Source organism: Silene latifolia, chromosome 4, assembly GCF_048544455.1.
Source record: "Silene latifolia isolate original U9 population chromosome 4, ASM4854445v1, whole genome shotgun sequence".
Taxonomy (NCBI): domain Eukaryota; kingdom Viridiplantae; phylum Streptophyta; class Magnoliopsida; order Caryophyllales; family Caryophyllaceae; genus Silene; species Silene latifolia.
Genome location: NC_133529.1, coordinates 106444986 through 106459390, shown reverse-complemented (window position 1 = coordinate 106459390; position 14405 = coordinate 106444986).

The window sequence follows — 14405 nt, the reverse complement described above, 5'->3', positions numbered from 1 at the left end:
AAACAAGTGCAAGAAACAGTTTTTCGAGTGATGTGTACCTGGTCTCTGTAGGATGCAGAGACTTATTTGAGATAATATTCTGGGTACCAGTATGACGCTAACTGAAGCCTTGGTTATCGACAGGTATGAGGACCAGGTGCTGGGATCAGGCGCGGTGAATCAGATATAGGGACTAGGCGTACTGTGACCAGGGTTCTTCTGGTTCCAGGCTGGACGATAGTGGTGGTACCAGGGTTTCCCTGATTCTGCTTCCTTTGCTGATGGCTCCTGCAAATGGGCTACGCAGAAGTCTGACTCACTCTGGGTCCTGGCCTTCATCTGGTCTGCTGCTAGATTCTGGCTGCCTGGGTTGCTGGCGAAAGGGTTGCTGCGACAACTAATCCTGGTTGTCGTTCTGGTGTCTGCTAACTGCTTTCTGCTTCACGTTTCCTGCCTCCCCAGGCTTCGCCTCTACTTCCGACTTCCTGCTCCCGGGATCTCCGTTTCTGGCTCCTCCTGCTTCCTTTGGAACCTGGAAGTTAAGAGGAGACAGCTGGTCGAGACTTCTTTATTCTACTAGATCTCAGCGTCTTGGGGACCTGGTTCTGGGTGTTGATGAGGTCAGTGCCACCCGAAAATGCTGCCAGTTGGGTCAGCCACCAGAAAATGCTGCTGATGTTCCTGAGCCAGAGCTAGTTCCTGCAAGAGAAGGTCAAACAGAGCAAGGTAGAAAAGCTGGTGTAGCTGCTGCCGAGGAGAGAATCATGTTAGGAGAACCTCTCCTCCAGCCTGTTTGTACTCTCGTTTATGAGTTCCTGGCGACTTGGCCCTTTTTGTATTTTGCTTTGTTTCGGGATTTTTCCCTGAGATGTAGACTGGCGAACTGCGTGTTGATTGTCGTTGTTGGTTCTTATATTTCGATTGCTTCTTTGCAAGCTTTGATAGTTCCTGCAGGACGCTCATTCTGATTTGCCACTTGCTAGATTTGATCTTCTTCGCATCATGTAATCGTAGAACAAAGCGAGGCATGCCATGTTAGTTTTATAAAATTCAAACAATTGACGATGAAGATTACCTCTGTACTCTGAATCTTTAGCACTGTTCATTCTGGGTCCAGCTTACCCATGTTGACTAAGTTTATTGTATCCACCAGAATTTTTCTTATGGTGTAGTTTCTATGTACGATGTAATGATAAGAGCACCATGACGGTGTTTCTGAGTCTTAGGCGATCTCCTTTTGTTTCTGTGGCATGCCTTTTTCGCCTTTGAGTATTTTAGGCTGTAGATTTTTGATCCACCTGTTATCACGTAAATTATTCTAGCACAAATAGAGGTGTAAACGGTGGAACCTGACTCGTGGAGCATATTTTACTGGACTTGCCCCCATGTGATAACAGGTGGTGACTCCTCCAGGCTTTTATGATCCTGCAAGAGGGTTAGGGACAGGCGAAATAGTACCAAATATGTTACAACCTAACAACACTTTTACAGAGGTCTGCCCCCAGGGTCGCTGGCTAGTGGAGTTGTAGCGACATTGGTTCAGTTTGTCATTCATTTCTGTTGGTGAAAGTTCTGCGCAACAGGAGGAATTTAGCTCCAACGAACGAACTACGAGATACGGTGTTACACGATCTTGCCTCCATTCTCGTCGCATGAGAGAGTAGTAGGATGCTAGGCATTCAGGGTATAGCCCGGTGTTTCTGCTTAGTGCAGGCTTCAGATTGTCTCTCTGCAACATGCTTCTGAATAACCAGAGCCAGGTTGTGAATTTCCATCTGGAGCACCAGCACGACGTCTAGGGATCTCTGGTCCTGAGATTCCGGAGGTCGTGATCTGCCCTCAGCCTGGTACCTTCGAGTTTGTACTCCTGTAGTGAACATTCCTGCTGGTCCATCTTCTGCTGGTACACTTGTTCTTTGATACTGGTCTTTGGCGGTTTTACGTGCACCGACCATTCCTGCTCGGTAGCTAGAGGTTGGAGGGACTCGGCATCCGGATCTGCTATAGGACTTTAGAGGAACTGCGGGAGTAGTTCTGCTGCCGGCATCTGGATGAATCAGGACCAGATCTGGCGGAGGACCCAGTGAACTCCACGGACCGGCTCTGTGGAGGGCTCTGGGAACAACAGGGGACCGGATCTTCGGCCGGGGAGCGGATATCGACTCCATATAACAAATCTCTCTTTGGATTCCTGGAGGGATTCCGGAACAGACCTGCTTTGTCGGACTCGGGTTTTAAAAGAACTTGGGGCCGGTCTGGCTGCTGGGACTCTGGGCCAGATCTGTTGCGGGACTTCTGGAGGAACTTCGGGGACCAGATCTGCTGCCGGACACTGAGGCGGATATTCTGCGGGACTTCGAGGAACCGGGGACCCCGGATCTGGCTGCCGGACTGGGGGCCGGATCTGTGCGGTCTTCGGAGGAACCGGGGACCGGATCTGGCTGGGACTGCAGGCCGGATCTGCTGCCGGACTTCTGGAGGAACTTCGGGGACCAGATCTGCTGCCGGACTCTGGGGCCAGATCTGCTGCGGGACTTCTGGAGGAACTCTGGAAGCTGATCTATTGCTGGCTTCCGGGGAGGGTCCCAGGAAGCTCTGACTTCTGGCGGAGGATCCCAGGAAGCAGATATGCTGCTGGCTTCTAGGGAGGATCTCTGGAAGCAGATCTGCTGCTGGCTTTCGGGGAGGGTCCCAGGAAGCAGATCTATTGATGGCTTTCAGATGACTTCATGGATAGTGAGGAGATCTTGCTCGCTAGGGGACATGGCACCGAATACTGACTTTATGACAACTTGACTATAGAGATCGATCACCATGCCCCACGGTGGGCGCCAAACTGTTTTGGTAAATTTCTACCAATTAGGGTTAAAGTGACCGCTCTTTTTAGCCTCGTAACGGGGGGTTAAATTATATGTGATTTGTGACGGAATATGTATGTAATTAAGACGGAGTAACGATATAAGTAAAGTAAAGGAAGAAATAAGGGAATAATGACACAAGAGATTTTGGTGACGCGGAAAACCCGATGTGGGAAACAACCGCGGGGGGAGTCGGAATCCCACCAATATTCCACTATATGATAGTCAGAGTACAAGTATAATATTCAATGAACTCGGATCTGATGATGAATAATCCGCCTGCATAAGCGAGAGACGGACAAAGTATTAATCGGATATCGCCTACTTCGTGAGTTTATGCGTGGGATTGTATTTGGTGTGATAAGATAGAGATAATGATTAGGTTAATCATTATCTAGTGATGGAGGCAATGATTGAATGATGATGGCATGATGTCATAGGTTAGGCTTTCCTTGGTTGTACGTGACTTTAGACGATGGTTTGTGATGAACTTCTCTCTGCCGCATATGTTTGGTGATGTATGTCTCCGGATGAATTATTGATCCCTTATCTTGTTTGTCCTCCTTGTATTTATAGTGGATAAACCCTAGTGGGTTTATTAGGGTTCCTTACTCAATTACCTTGTTCCTCAAGGTAGAGTTTGGACTTTCCTTATTCAGAATACGGCAATAATTAGGATTTCCTTGTCTTACTCGGGATCTTATTAATATCTTAGTCCAAGCCGAACTCTTCTTCACCTGCTGCCCTTCCCGGATTATCCTGCTTCCAGGCCTGCCTCCCTGGCTCGGTTCATGGGCCCGACTCCCCATGTATGTTATGGGTCCATTGCTCATTAATTACCCATTTATCCCGTGCCACGTAGCCCAGGCAAAATACGGTAATTTTGGCCCTAACACTGTTGTAATCACTTTCCTCAGGCACACGAGAAGGTGTTCAATATTCCCCCAACGCAATAGCTTTTATTGCCTCAATATTAGCGTTGGCATTAGAAAGAAAAAAAAAAAGCGTTGGCATTAGAAAGAAGTTGGTCAATTTCTTTACTGCTGCCACAAACAAAAAAAAAAAAAAAAAAAAAAAAAAAAAAGCGTTGGCATTAGAAAGAAGTTGGTCAATAGACAAATGGAAATTAAAGTTGGAGTCGGTGAAGATCCGTGAGCACCTCAAACACCAGATTCGCCATATAGTACTTACAAAAAAAAAGAAATAGCTTCGATCATCTTCTCTTTGCTGAAGAACTTAAGCCAATTGATAATCCAATGTCGAATTGGGATATCATTCCCCCTTAAAAGAAATGGAGGTTCATTACTTAATTATTAATGGTTTAGCTTTAATTTTGAATAGATCGGATGATTGTAAATACACTTGAGTAGAAAAAGGTAAATAAATGAAAATGAGATATGTAATATAATACTAGTTTAGATCCCGTGCAATACATGCACGATATTTATAAAATTTTACTTTTTAGTTTACTCCGTATTATTTATGGATTTTAAAGTAATAATTCACTTATTTTTTATGTTTCTCATCACTTTATTTTATTTTGAGCAATAAAAATTAAAATTGTAAAAAGTCATGAAATGAATATTTTAATGAAAGTTTTCTTTTTACCGAGAAATTAATGATGTTATTTTTAAAATATTTTTACTATTAACATTTTTTGTGCAACTTCTTATCATTAAAAGTCAATGAATTTTTATGTACAATTATTTTTCAAAAAAAATATACAGTTTTTTTTATCATATAATAATGGAGATAAATTTATGTATAATGTGAAATAATATAGAATATTTTAAATATTAAATTTATTAAAAGATTGTGCCATTAAAAGATTGTGAGATAATATATGCTAAAAATATTACACTTTATTTTAGGAAATATTATTTAGGCGGGAAAAATAAGAGTTTTGCTTATTCATTTAGTAAATAGGGGATGATTGTATTAGAGAGAAAATGGAGAAAAAAAATAGGGAGAATCAAAATTGGTTTAAATTCTACTCTAGCTGAACGCATTATTTTGATGGAGTAATGAAGTTCCCCTTGTGGGTTTAAAAAAAAAAGTTATAGATCAAGCTAGTCGTCTAAGTTGCACTAGAAACCCAACTAACAAGTTTATTGCAACAAAGCCATACTTAAAACCTACATAAACATTTAGTAAAGTTGAAATTACAATAGAACAAACTAAGCAACAAGAGTAGAATGATGAAGAATAGATTGGCGACGAACAACTTCATCCCCCGTCATCGAATTCTAATAACTCCCATAGGCCAACAGACGAACCAGTGCACTTACGCCACAAGAGCGTAGAAAGAAAAGAGGAAGAACAAGCCGAACAAGCTTGTCTTCAGTGGAGAAGAATCTCTTACACCGTGGTGATCGGCCCCAACAGGTCAAAGACCAACAACCCAAGAAAGTAAGTAAGGCGACAAGAAGGACAAGAGAGCTCCCCCAACCAACCTCCCACCAAGACAATACATAGTCACTACTAACGACACCTTTGAAAGACCATTATTCCAAAGAACATAACTAATCCTACCAGAGAGTCTCCCATAAAGGGAGATTATTTGTAAAAACATGACGAAAATAAAGCTAAACGTCGTCATTGAAATTAGAGGAGCACCACCGCATCTAACCGTCCCAACACCACAAACTAACCTTGAACATAATAACCCAAACCAACACAACCACAATGACTAACACAAAGCAACCAAAAAGTCCTAGACAACAAAGGCAGAAACAATCCACCGATCCCAAGACTGACTTATCACCAGAACTGTAATACCCGGCCTTTGTGGGACCCGTACTTAGACCTTGGGATGCGTGAGAGGACCTTTAGACCGATAAGAGAGCACTCGGAAGGGAAGGATAGCCTTACACTAGACCTAGACTAGATCAAGTGGTGTTGCAGTGGATCGAGTGGGTCCACTCGGTCGAGTGAAAAGTATACTCGACCGAGTGAGTCTACTCGACCGAGTGGAGTGCTACTCGGCCGAGTGAGTCCACTCGACCGAGTGAACTCGGCACTCGGTCGAGTGACGCCGTTTTAGAATACCGGATTTAAACCCTCTTCTTTCCTAACCCTAAAATCATTTCCACCTTCCTCCTTATCTCTCCAAACTCTTTCCCCTCTCTCTTTCCCCTCACAAACACCTACTACTTGGGATTCAAGCCTGGATTATAAGATTTCCCACCTTTCTCTTCATTTCGTTCACCTAGTAAGTAAAGATCTACCCTTTTCTAGTCTTTTAAACCCTAACTTTTGGGGGAATTCGTTATGGGTAATTAATTAGTAATTAGCATGAGTAATAGGGGTAATTAAGGGGTAATGATAAGGGGATTGTAGTATAAACTAGTATAGGATGCCTTGTGATAGTTATTATGTGATTTGTATAGGATGAGACGGTTCCTTGAGAAAGTTTCGGTCCGGATTCGAGTAGCTTGATAAGATTGCTAAAAGGTAGGTTAATCCTACTCGGTTTCAATAATGTGATATTGTTTATGTTGTTGTTGTTGTAGTTAGTCTTGCATAATTAGGGCATTTGCATTATAACATGTTTCATGGTAATCACATCACTAAGAGGATGATTATGATATGTGGGGTGTGGTTCATTTATTGGTTAGTATCACATATGTTGGAGGATTTGTTGTTGTTTATGTTGTTGTTGTTCTGGAGACGTAAGTTTGTTGGGAGACCTCTTACGCTTAAGTCGCCTCTTGGAGTTTCCCACTCCAAGAGGGATATGCACATTAATGGCTTGAGTTACAGAGGGCCTCGTGTGGTTGAGACACGACGTCTGGCAGGGGATCCGGTTGGCTTCCGGACCCGGTACGTCTGGGCGTGTCCCGGTACCTGTTTGTGGTTATCGGTATGTCTGGGCGTGTGTAACACCCCAACTATCTGGCCAAGATAATTGGAGCGTTACCATCTCGATTTTCCGAGGTAGGGTTTCAAAACTTCAATCAAAGAACATTTTATTAATGTAATGTTTAATGAATTACATAAACATAAACAAATGAATAAATAAAATACAACCCGTGACATCTATACTCTTCTAGCCAACTAGACTCGTCTCGTGATTTATCAAGCTCCTCCTGTCTCCCACGTACTATCCAAACAACCTGTACTTAACCTGCTCCCCATATGACCAAAGGATATCATATGGATCGACACAGGCCACCCCAAAAGATATAGGTGACAAAGACACGGACACACAAACGCCGCCATTTAAATAAATAAAGTGCGACTCGACTCGAGTGTGTGAACATACGACATGACTATGATATGAATGAACCACTGTCACACAACCTCCACCATGGCACCGGGACACGCCCAGACATACCGATAGCCGCACTGGTACCGGGACACGCCCAGACATACCGATAACTACGAACAGGTACCGGGACACGCCCAGACGTACCGGGTCCGGAAGCCAACCGGATCCCCTGCCAGACGCCGTGTCTCAACCACACGAGTCCCTCCGTAACTCAAGCCATTAATGTGCACATCTCTCTTGGAGTGGGAAGCTCTAAGAGATGACTTAACCTCAAGACGGTCTCCCAACCATCTTACGTCTCCAAAACAACAAGAACACGAATCCTCCAACATATACAATCACAACCGACACAATATGAAATGCATGACAAATAATACACACCATGACATGCTAACATGTCATGGATACCATTTCCTCAAATCCCGACTCATCGAGTCGTCATGACAAACAACATGCAATGCGACTCACAATGCAATTAAATGACAAAGACTCATTTTATAAATAAATACGACAATGAAAACTGAGTAGGATAAACCTACCTCACAGCAAATCCGCATAAGTAAACCGTCACACAAGCTAGGCCTGTCTCGTAAAACCGTCTCACAAAACCCGGTTTCCTAAAATACGATAATAATACAAATACGTATAAATATACCAATCTAATACATATATAAATACGTATAAATATACTATTCTATTTATACAAATACGACTAAACTAAACCCGTCTTATACACTACCCAAAAACCCGACTCAACCCAAATACTACCACCACCTCCGCTGCCACCATGGATCACCACCACTGGCCATGGTGGCCACGACCAGCCGCAGCACCGGCCACCCACGACCCCACCACAATCGACACCAACAACAACAAACGGAAACACCATAACCACTAGTGACAACACAACACCACGCACAAACCGCCACCACCGTGGCCACTACCACCGCCACTGTACCGGCCTGACCACGGTGGGTCTAAGGGTGGCCACCGTGCCGCCATCCACCACCCACAACAGCAGCAACAACCGCATACACCAACAACAATAACAACAACCTGACTCCCTCATTTCTCCCTCTGAAACCGCCACCTCCAGCCACCCTCACGGCCACCCATAACCACCACTTTACTCCCCTCTCTTCCCTCAACCTAGATCCACCCAGAACCAGCCCAAACCGACCCGTAACATCCCCAAAACCGAGTACCAAAACCCCCAAAATCCCTTTTTAAACTCGGTCAAACCCCCATATATACGGGTGGATTATGTTAGGATAAGATGATGAGGGGATATGGTGGAGTATATAAGGTGAGGCGGAGTATAAATGTATACGTATACGCGTATCGTATTATGTATTATTATTATTATTATCATTATAACTTATTATTATTATTATATAATTATTAAATACGGAGTATTACAGCGTGTTCCGGTACCAGTGTGGTTGTCGGTATGTCTGGGCGTGTCCCGATACCATGGTGGTGGTGGTTCGATAGCGGTTTATTCATACTAGTAGTCATGTTGCATATTCACACACTTGAGTCGTGTCGTACCTTATTGGTCTATTGAAACTGACGTTTGTCTGTCTGTGTAATTGTCACCTATTTCTGGGGTGGCCTATGTTGATCCATATGATATTTCCGATCATATGGGGAGCAGGTTAAGTACAGGTTGTTTGGATAGCACGCGGGAGACGGGACGAGCTTGATGAGTCACGAGATGAGTATAATTAGTTAGATTAGTATTGTGGTCATGAGTTGTATTTTATTCTTTAATTAATGGTTTGTAATCACTAAATATGTCATTTATAATAAATGCTTCCTTATTGTATCTCCGATTTACCGCCTTGGGAAACCGAGAAGATAACATCTCCCAATTACCTTGGCCGGGTAAGAAAGGGGTGTTACAAGAACAAAAGACGTCTAACTTCACTGACAAAACCCAAAGACGAGACTAAGACCGAAACATAGACAATTGTAAAACAAGGATAAACCAACCGTACCACCCAAACCATCCATACCACAACTTGACCGGACATACCGACATAGCCCAAAGCGCCACACAAGGTGTCACGGTCCCCACTTTTGCCGGATCGTGGTGCACACCCTTGCCCAACTCTAGGGCAAGAATGCAAGTAACAAGGGTCTCGTACTAGTGAGGGATCGCCCACTAGTACGTTTCTCGGGACTCGGGTGTGTGTTGGGAATCCCAGATAGTAACGATTATCAAAGTCCAGCACACGAAAGCAATAAAAGTAAGCAATACGATTATTGTAAGCAATAGACAAGCAATATCAAGCTTAAAGATGAGAAGCGGTTGTTTATTGACTAGCACCTCTCATAGAGGCAAATTTGATAGTTTGGTCCTGGTAGCAGGATACATTGATTGTGTAGAATAGCGATATGTTTTCTAAATGCCTAAAAACATATCTTAAACTAAAAACGAGACTCCAAGATTCGACACGCAGGAAGTAGTCTTGGAGTACTAAATGAAACTAAAAACAGAAATGAAAATACATAAGCGAAAATATAAAATCTAAGGGCTCGAAGTGAAAGGACCGCGCGCGCAATTCTCAGGGATTATGCGGCTAAGTGTGCGGCTCCTTACACTCACCCCCACCTAATCTGTTGCCACCCTCGGCAACACAAAAATCTCGAACGGCGCTTCAGTGAGACATCCTCGGTGAGCTGTGGTCGTCCATGCTGCATTGAGGTTTGGCATTCTCTTGAGTCCGGCTCGTAGATACTTCTCGGTCCACACCATGATCGGATTCATCGCCGTTCAATAATAGAGTGCATTTCCTTGACGGTAATACTCCCGAACATCATGTCCTCCAAGCTTATCACTCGCCTCTGGTCATTTTGGGAAGTCCAAGTCCTCGTTGCTCGAGTGGAAACTTCACAAGATCGTTCCAAGTGTTGGCTCCAGCGCACCTTCACCTTGTCCATCACCACTTCAGTACCTGCATTCAAGGGTAAGTGAGTTCTCCAGGATGCTGAATCAACACTTCGGCGCGGCTCCCTGGTGGTACGAGGCCTTCTTGTTTGGGTCGACTGACCCGCAAACTAGGACATCGATTCAGCACATCGACGCGGCCCCCTAATGTCACGGGGCCTTCTTTTTTGGGTTTCATGACCCTTATTGTCTACTCCCCTTTGAGGTGGTAGACTCTCATTCTGTCTCCCAGGCCACTTAGCAGCGTAGTTAGCCCGGGTCTTGTTCCCCCTCGGTTCCGCTGAACCACTGGGTACTCTCCAAGGTTGTGCCCCTCATCTCGGCGTCAGTATCACCCTCATTGCCGATATCCGACGGTTCCCATTATCCTCATCCTCATCCACGGTTTTCACTACGAAAGACCCCATCAGTAGCATCGAACCGTCACTTGGCTTTAACACTACTAATACTCTCTGAAAGAAATGCATTGCGAGTACTAACTTGAAATCGTCCAATGGGACGGTGGTGAAGTCGAGCTCCCCTGCCCATTCACCCACCTGAACTGCGACCTTCTTAGCCACTCCTTGGACACGTCTTATCTTCCCATTAACTGGCTTCAGGCACTGTGTTGGCGTTGCTTAGAACTAGTCCGAACCGATCAGCTTCCTCTTTAGTCACAAAATTGTGGGATGCATTCGAGTCGATCATGGCTTGTGCTTTCCTCCCATTCACTATCAAGTCCACGTACATGAGCCCGGTGGATTTCTTGGCGAGGGGTTCTTCCAACTTCCCCATCGCGCTTGTTTTGGTAAGATTTTACCGACTAAAGATTTGTGAGTCAATGCGGCTATTCCAGTTAAAACACGAAGATGAAGACTTAAGTGGATAAGTAGCAAGAGCATAGCGAGAACGAAAGTAATTAGATAGTACGAAAGAGAAACAAACGGAAAGAAAGAGAGACAAACGACACAAGCAAAATGGTGACGCGAAAACCCAAAATGTGGGAAAAAGCTCATGGGGGAATGATATCCCGCCAATGATCCACTAGTAGTAATAGTATTCGAGGGTGAACCTAGCTGGAACGATCAGGAGGTACAGCTGCGATCTCCAAATAACTAAGTACAAATGATATGAACAATGGATAAAATTCTAGTGTGTTAATGATGTTGAGTATTGCAGATGATGAGTGATATTTCTTCGAGTGGAATGAATGGGGATCCAGAGTGTCTTGAATACGATGTTTGTTGCTCTCTTATAGCCGTTCCTGGGGTGGTTGCACGTGCTCCTATATTTTCTCAACCATACGCTCCACTTCCTATGAAATAGGAAGTGGTTGATGACTTTGTCAAAGCTCCTGCTAATCTTTGTAATGTTTCTGCTGATCACTTCAACGTTCCTGTTAACCATTTCAATGTTCCTGCTGGCTGTTTGTTACTTAATTCAAACGTGGCCTTTGTGCTATTTGCATATCTAGGTTCATCTCCCCTTGTTTTTCCTTGCGTCCAGCAGCCTGCTGCCTTGTTATTGATCCGTGTGCTTCTATTTTACCCAATGGTGAATTGCCACGTCATGATGAAAATGAGAGGGTATTTTTACCCATACAATTACCCCCAAGCAACTGCCAAGTTCTGTTCTTACTCGATGGATGCTGGGAGTTGCTTCCTTCTTGGATGTTTGCATGTAGTGGTGATGTTATAATGTGACGTCAGCCCACTTGCACCCTTACCCAATGAGACTGACCGTTAGAGGTCTAATCAATCATTTCCCCTCAATAACTCCCCACTTCCCCACGTTCCTTTCCCTCGATTGCTCCCCAACCTAACTTCCTCCCTTAACTCTCTTCTGCTAACCTCCTCTCTTAACTCCTTCTCTTAACTCCCTCTTTTTTGTTATAAATACACCCCTCCCCCTCCCACTTCCCTTATTTCCGTCTTCTATTAACCTCTTTCCTAAAACCCTATTACCCTCCCTCTCTTATAAAATCTCCCTATCCACCAGGTAACTTCTCACTTTTTACTCTCTCCCTTATTTTTTTCGCCTCTAAACTCCGCAATTATGGCCAAAAAGTCTGTCCGCCGTACTGTTCCTCCTCCTTCTCCCCATGGGGTCCATTTGCCGCTGCTCTCTCTCCCTTACGATCCTCTGGGATTCTCGCAGACCACTATCTGTGTGATTCCAGTTTTGCTGACACCCCTCTTGAGGAGGTGAGAGAGAGGTTTGGCCTTGGGCAGGAGGTCGTGATTCACATTCCTCAGCCTGGGGAGGCGCTAGATGCCCATAATCCCGGTTGGGTGTGCCTGTATGAGTACCCTTTTACCCAGGGTTTGTCTTTTCCCTTTCCTCCTTTGGTGCAAAGGAATCTGCGCCACTTTAGGTTGGCGATCTGCCAACTTGCGCCTCATGCATGGCGCATTCTGGTCTCGCTTTGTATCCTTGCTGAGGATCACGATCTGGGGATTGGTCTAGGTGACCTTGCCCTGCTCTATACTTTCAGGCCCTTTGTTGCTGGGCTGATTACCTTGAGGTCTTGCGACCGCAGCAACCCTAGCATTATCCTTCCTCCTAAAGTGAGGGACAAAGGCTGGAACATAAAATTCATCTTTGTTAAGATTGACTCTCTTACCCTCACCCCCGAGTACTTATTTGATAAGTGGGGGCCTCTAAAGGTAATTTTAGTTTCTGGGTGTCTCTTGTTTTTCTTTTACTTTAATGTTCTTACTGGTGTACTGCTGTAGGTTTGAAGCAGCCAGTTCCCTCAAGAGATCATAGTGTGGTTGACCGTTTATTCACTCTCCCTATTGTAACTCGTTCTTACCATGGTTTACTTTCTTCCCCTATTGGTGCATCTGCCTCCGTACCTCTTGACATTAGTGGAGGAGAGCTAGAGGAGGAAGAAGAGAAGGAAGAAGAAGAAGAAGAAGAAGAAGAAGAAGAAGAAGAAGAGAAGGAAGAAGAAGAAGAAGAAGAAGAAGAAGAAGAAGAAGAAGAAGAAGAAGAAGAAGAAGAAGAAGGAGAAGGGGAAGAGGAAGAGGGAGTTGGTACCTCCACCAGTCAAGCAAGAACCCCCAGCTGCCGAATTCCAGATGTCGTCTGGTAAGGCTTTGTTTTTCCTGGGTATTTGTTCTTGCTACACGGTTATTTTGTGTTTATGTTCTAACTGTGTTCATGTACTAGGGAATACTCCTGTTTCCTCCCTCTCCCTGCTGGATAGAAAGAGGAAGCAGGTTGCTTCTGCCTCCTCCGGTCCTCCTCCCAGGAAGAGGCCATCGCTCCCTGCTGAAAAGGAGCCGGTTAGCACGCCTGTCCCTATTGAGGTTGTTCCTCTGGCTGCAGTGGCTCCTAGGCCACCCCTGCCCAATACTTCCACCGTAATTCGCCTTCCCAAGGGTATGGCTCTAGTGGGGTACCCCTCTGGCCTCACATGGAACAGTTCCTGCTTCCGGCTGCTGTCCATTCTCTGGGAAATACACCCTTCCCTTCTGTGCTAGATAAAGCTCCTGGGCGCGCCCTGCAGGTACCTTTTTAATTCACTTTACATTTTGCTGGTTTAGTTTGTTCGGGCTGCTGATTGTTCCTCTGGCAGGTTTTGCAGGACGGCCTGTTCCTGCGCAAGGAGGTCGCCAGATTGATAGGGGAGGTGACCAACCTCAATGTCAACCTGGGAAAGGTGGGTGCAGATTTGGCACTGGCTAGGAGGGAGAAGGTGGCTGCTCAGAAGAAGCTGGCGGAGGAGAAGGCAGCTGCCGAAAAGCAGCTGGATGCTGAGAGGAGGGTGGCAGAAGGGTGCATGGAAGAGGCTCACAAGGAGGTGGAGCTGCTGAAGCACATGCTCTTGGACTCTACATTGGTTTCCTCCTGGGAAACAAAGATCAAATGCATCAAGGAGTTTGAGGCGGGTGAGCACTCACCGGGGACCTTCTTTGAGGAAGAACGGTGTTCAACGCTGCATATCCAGTCAAGCCGGACTTCAGCCTCATCAATGACTTACTGGGTGGTGACGATAGAGAGACCAGTGCTAGGACTGAGCAACCAGCTGTCGTGTCAGTTGAGGAGGTCAGGGAGGAGGTCCCCGTCGCCCAGGGAGGGGAAGGCCCATCTGGAGGAGAGGCTGCTGTGGAGCCTAACATCCTAGTGGATGTTCCTGCTGATGCCGCCCCAGATTCTGCTACTGCTGCCTAGTTTAGGCATTTAAATTTTAATTTTTATCTTGACGTTTTGTTGGGCACCCTATGTGGTGGCCCATTGTAATCTGACTCTTGGTGCTTGAAACCATTTGGTACTTTTGTTTTGCCTCGTAGGAGGGACAAAAATATTTGCTTTTCAAGTTCCCCCCTGTTGAGGGGTGTTTTATGAAGTTTTCGTTTTG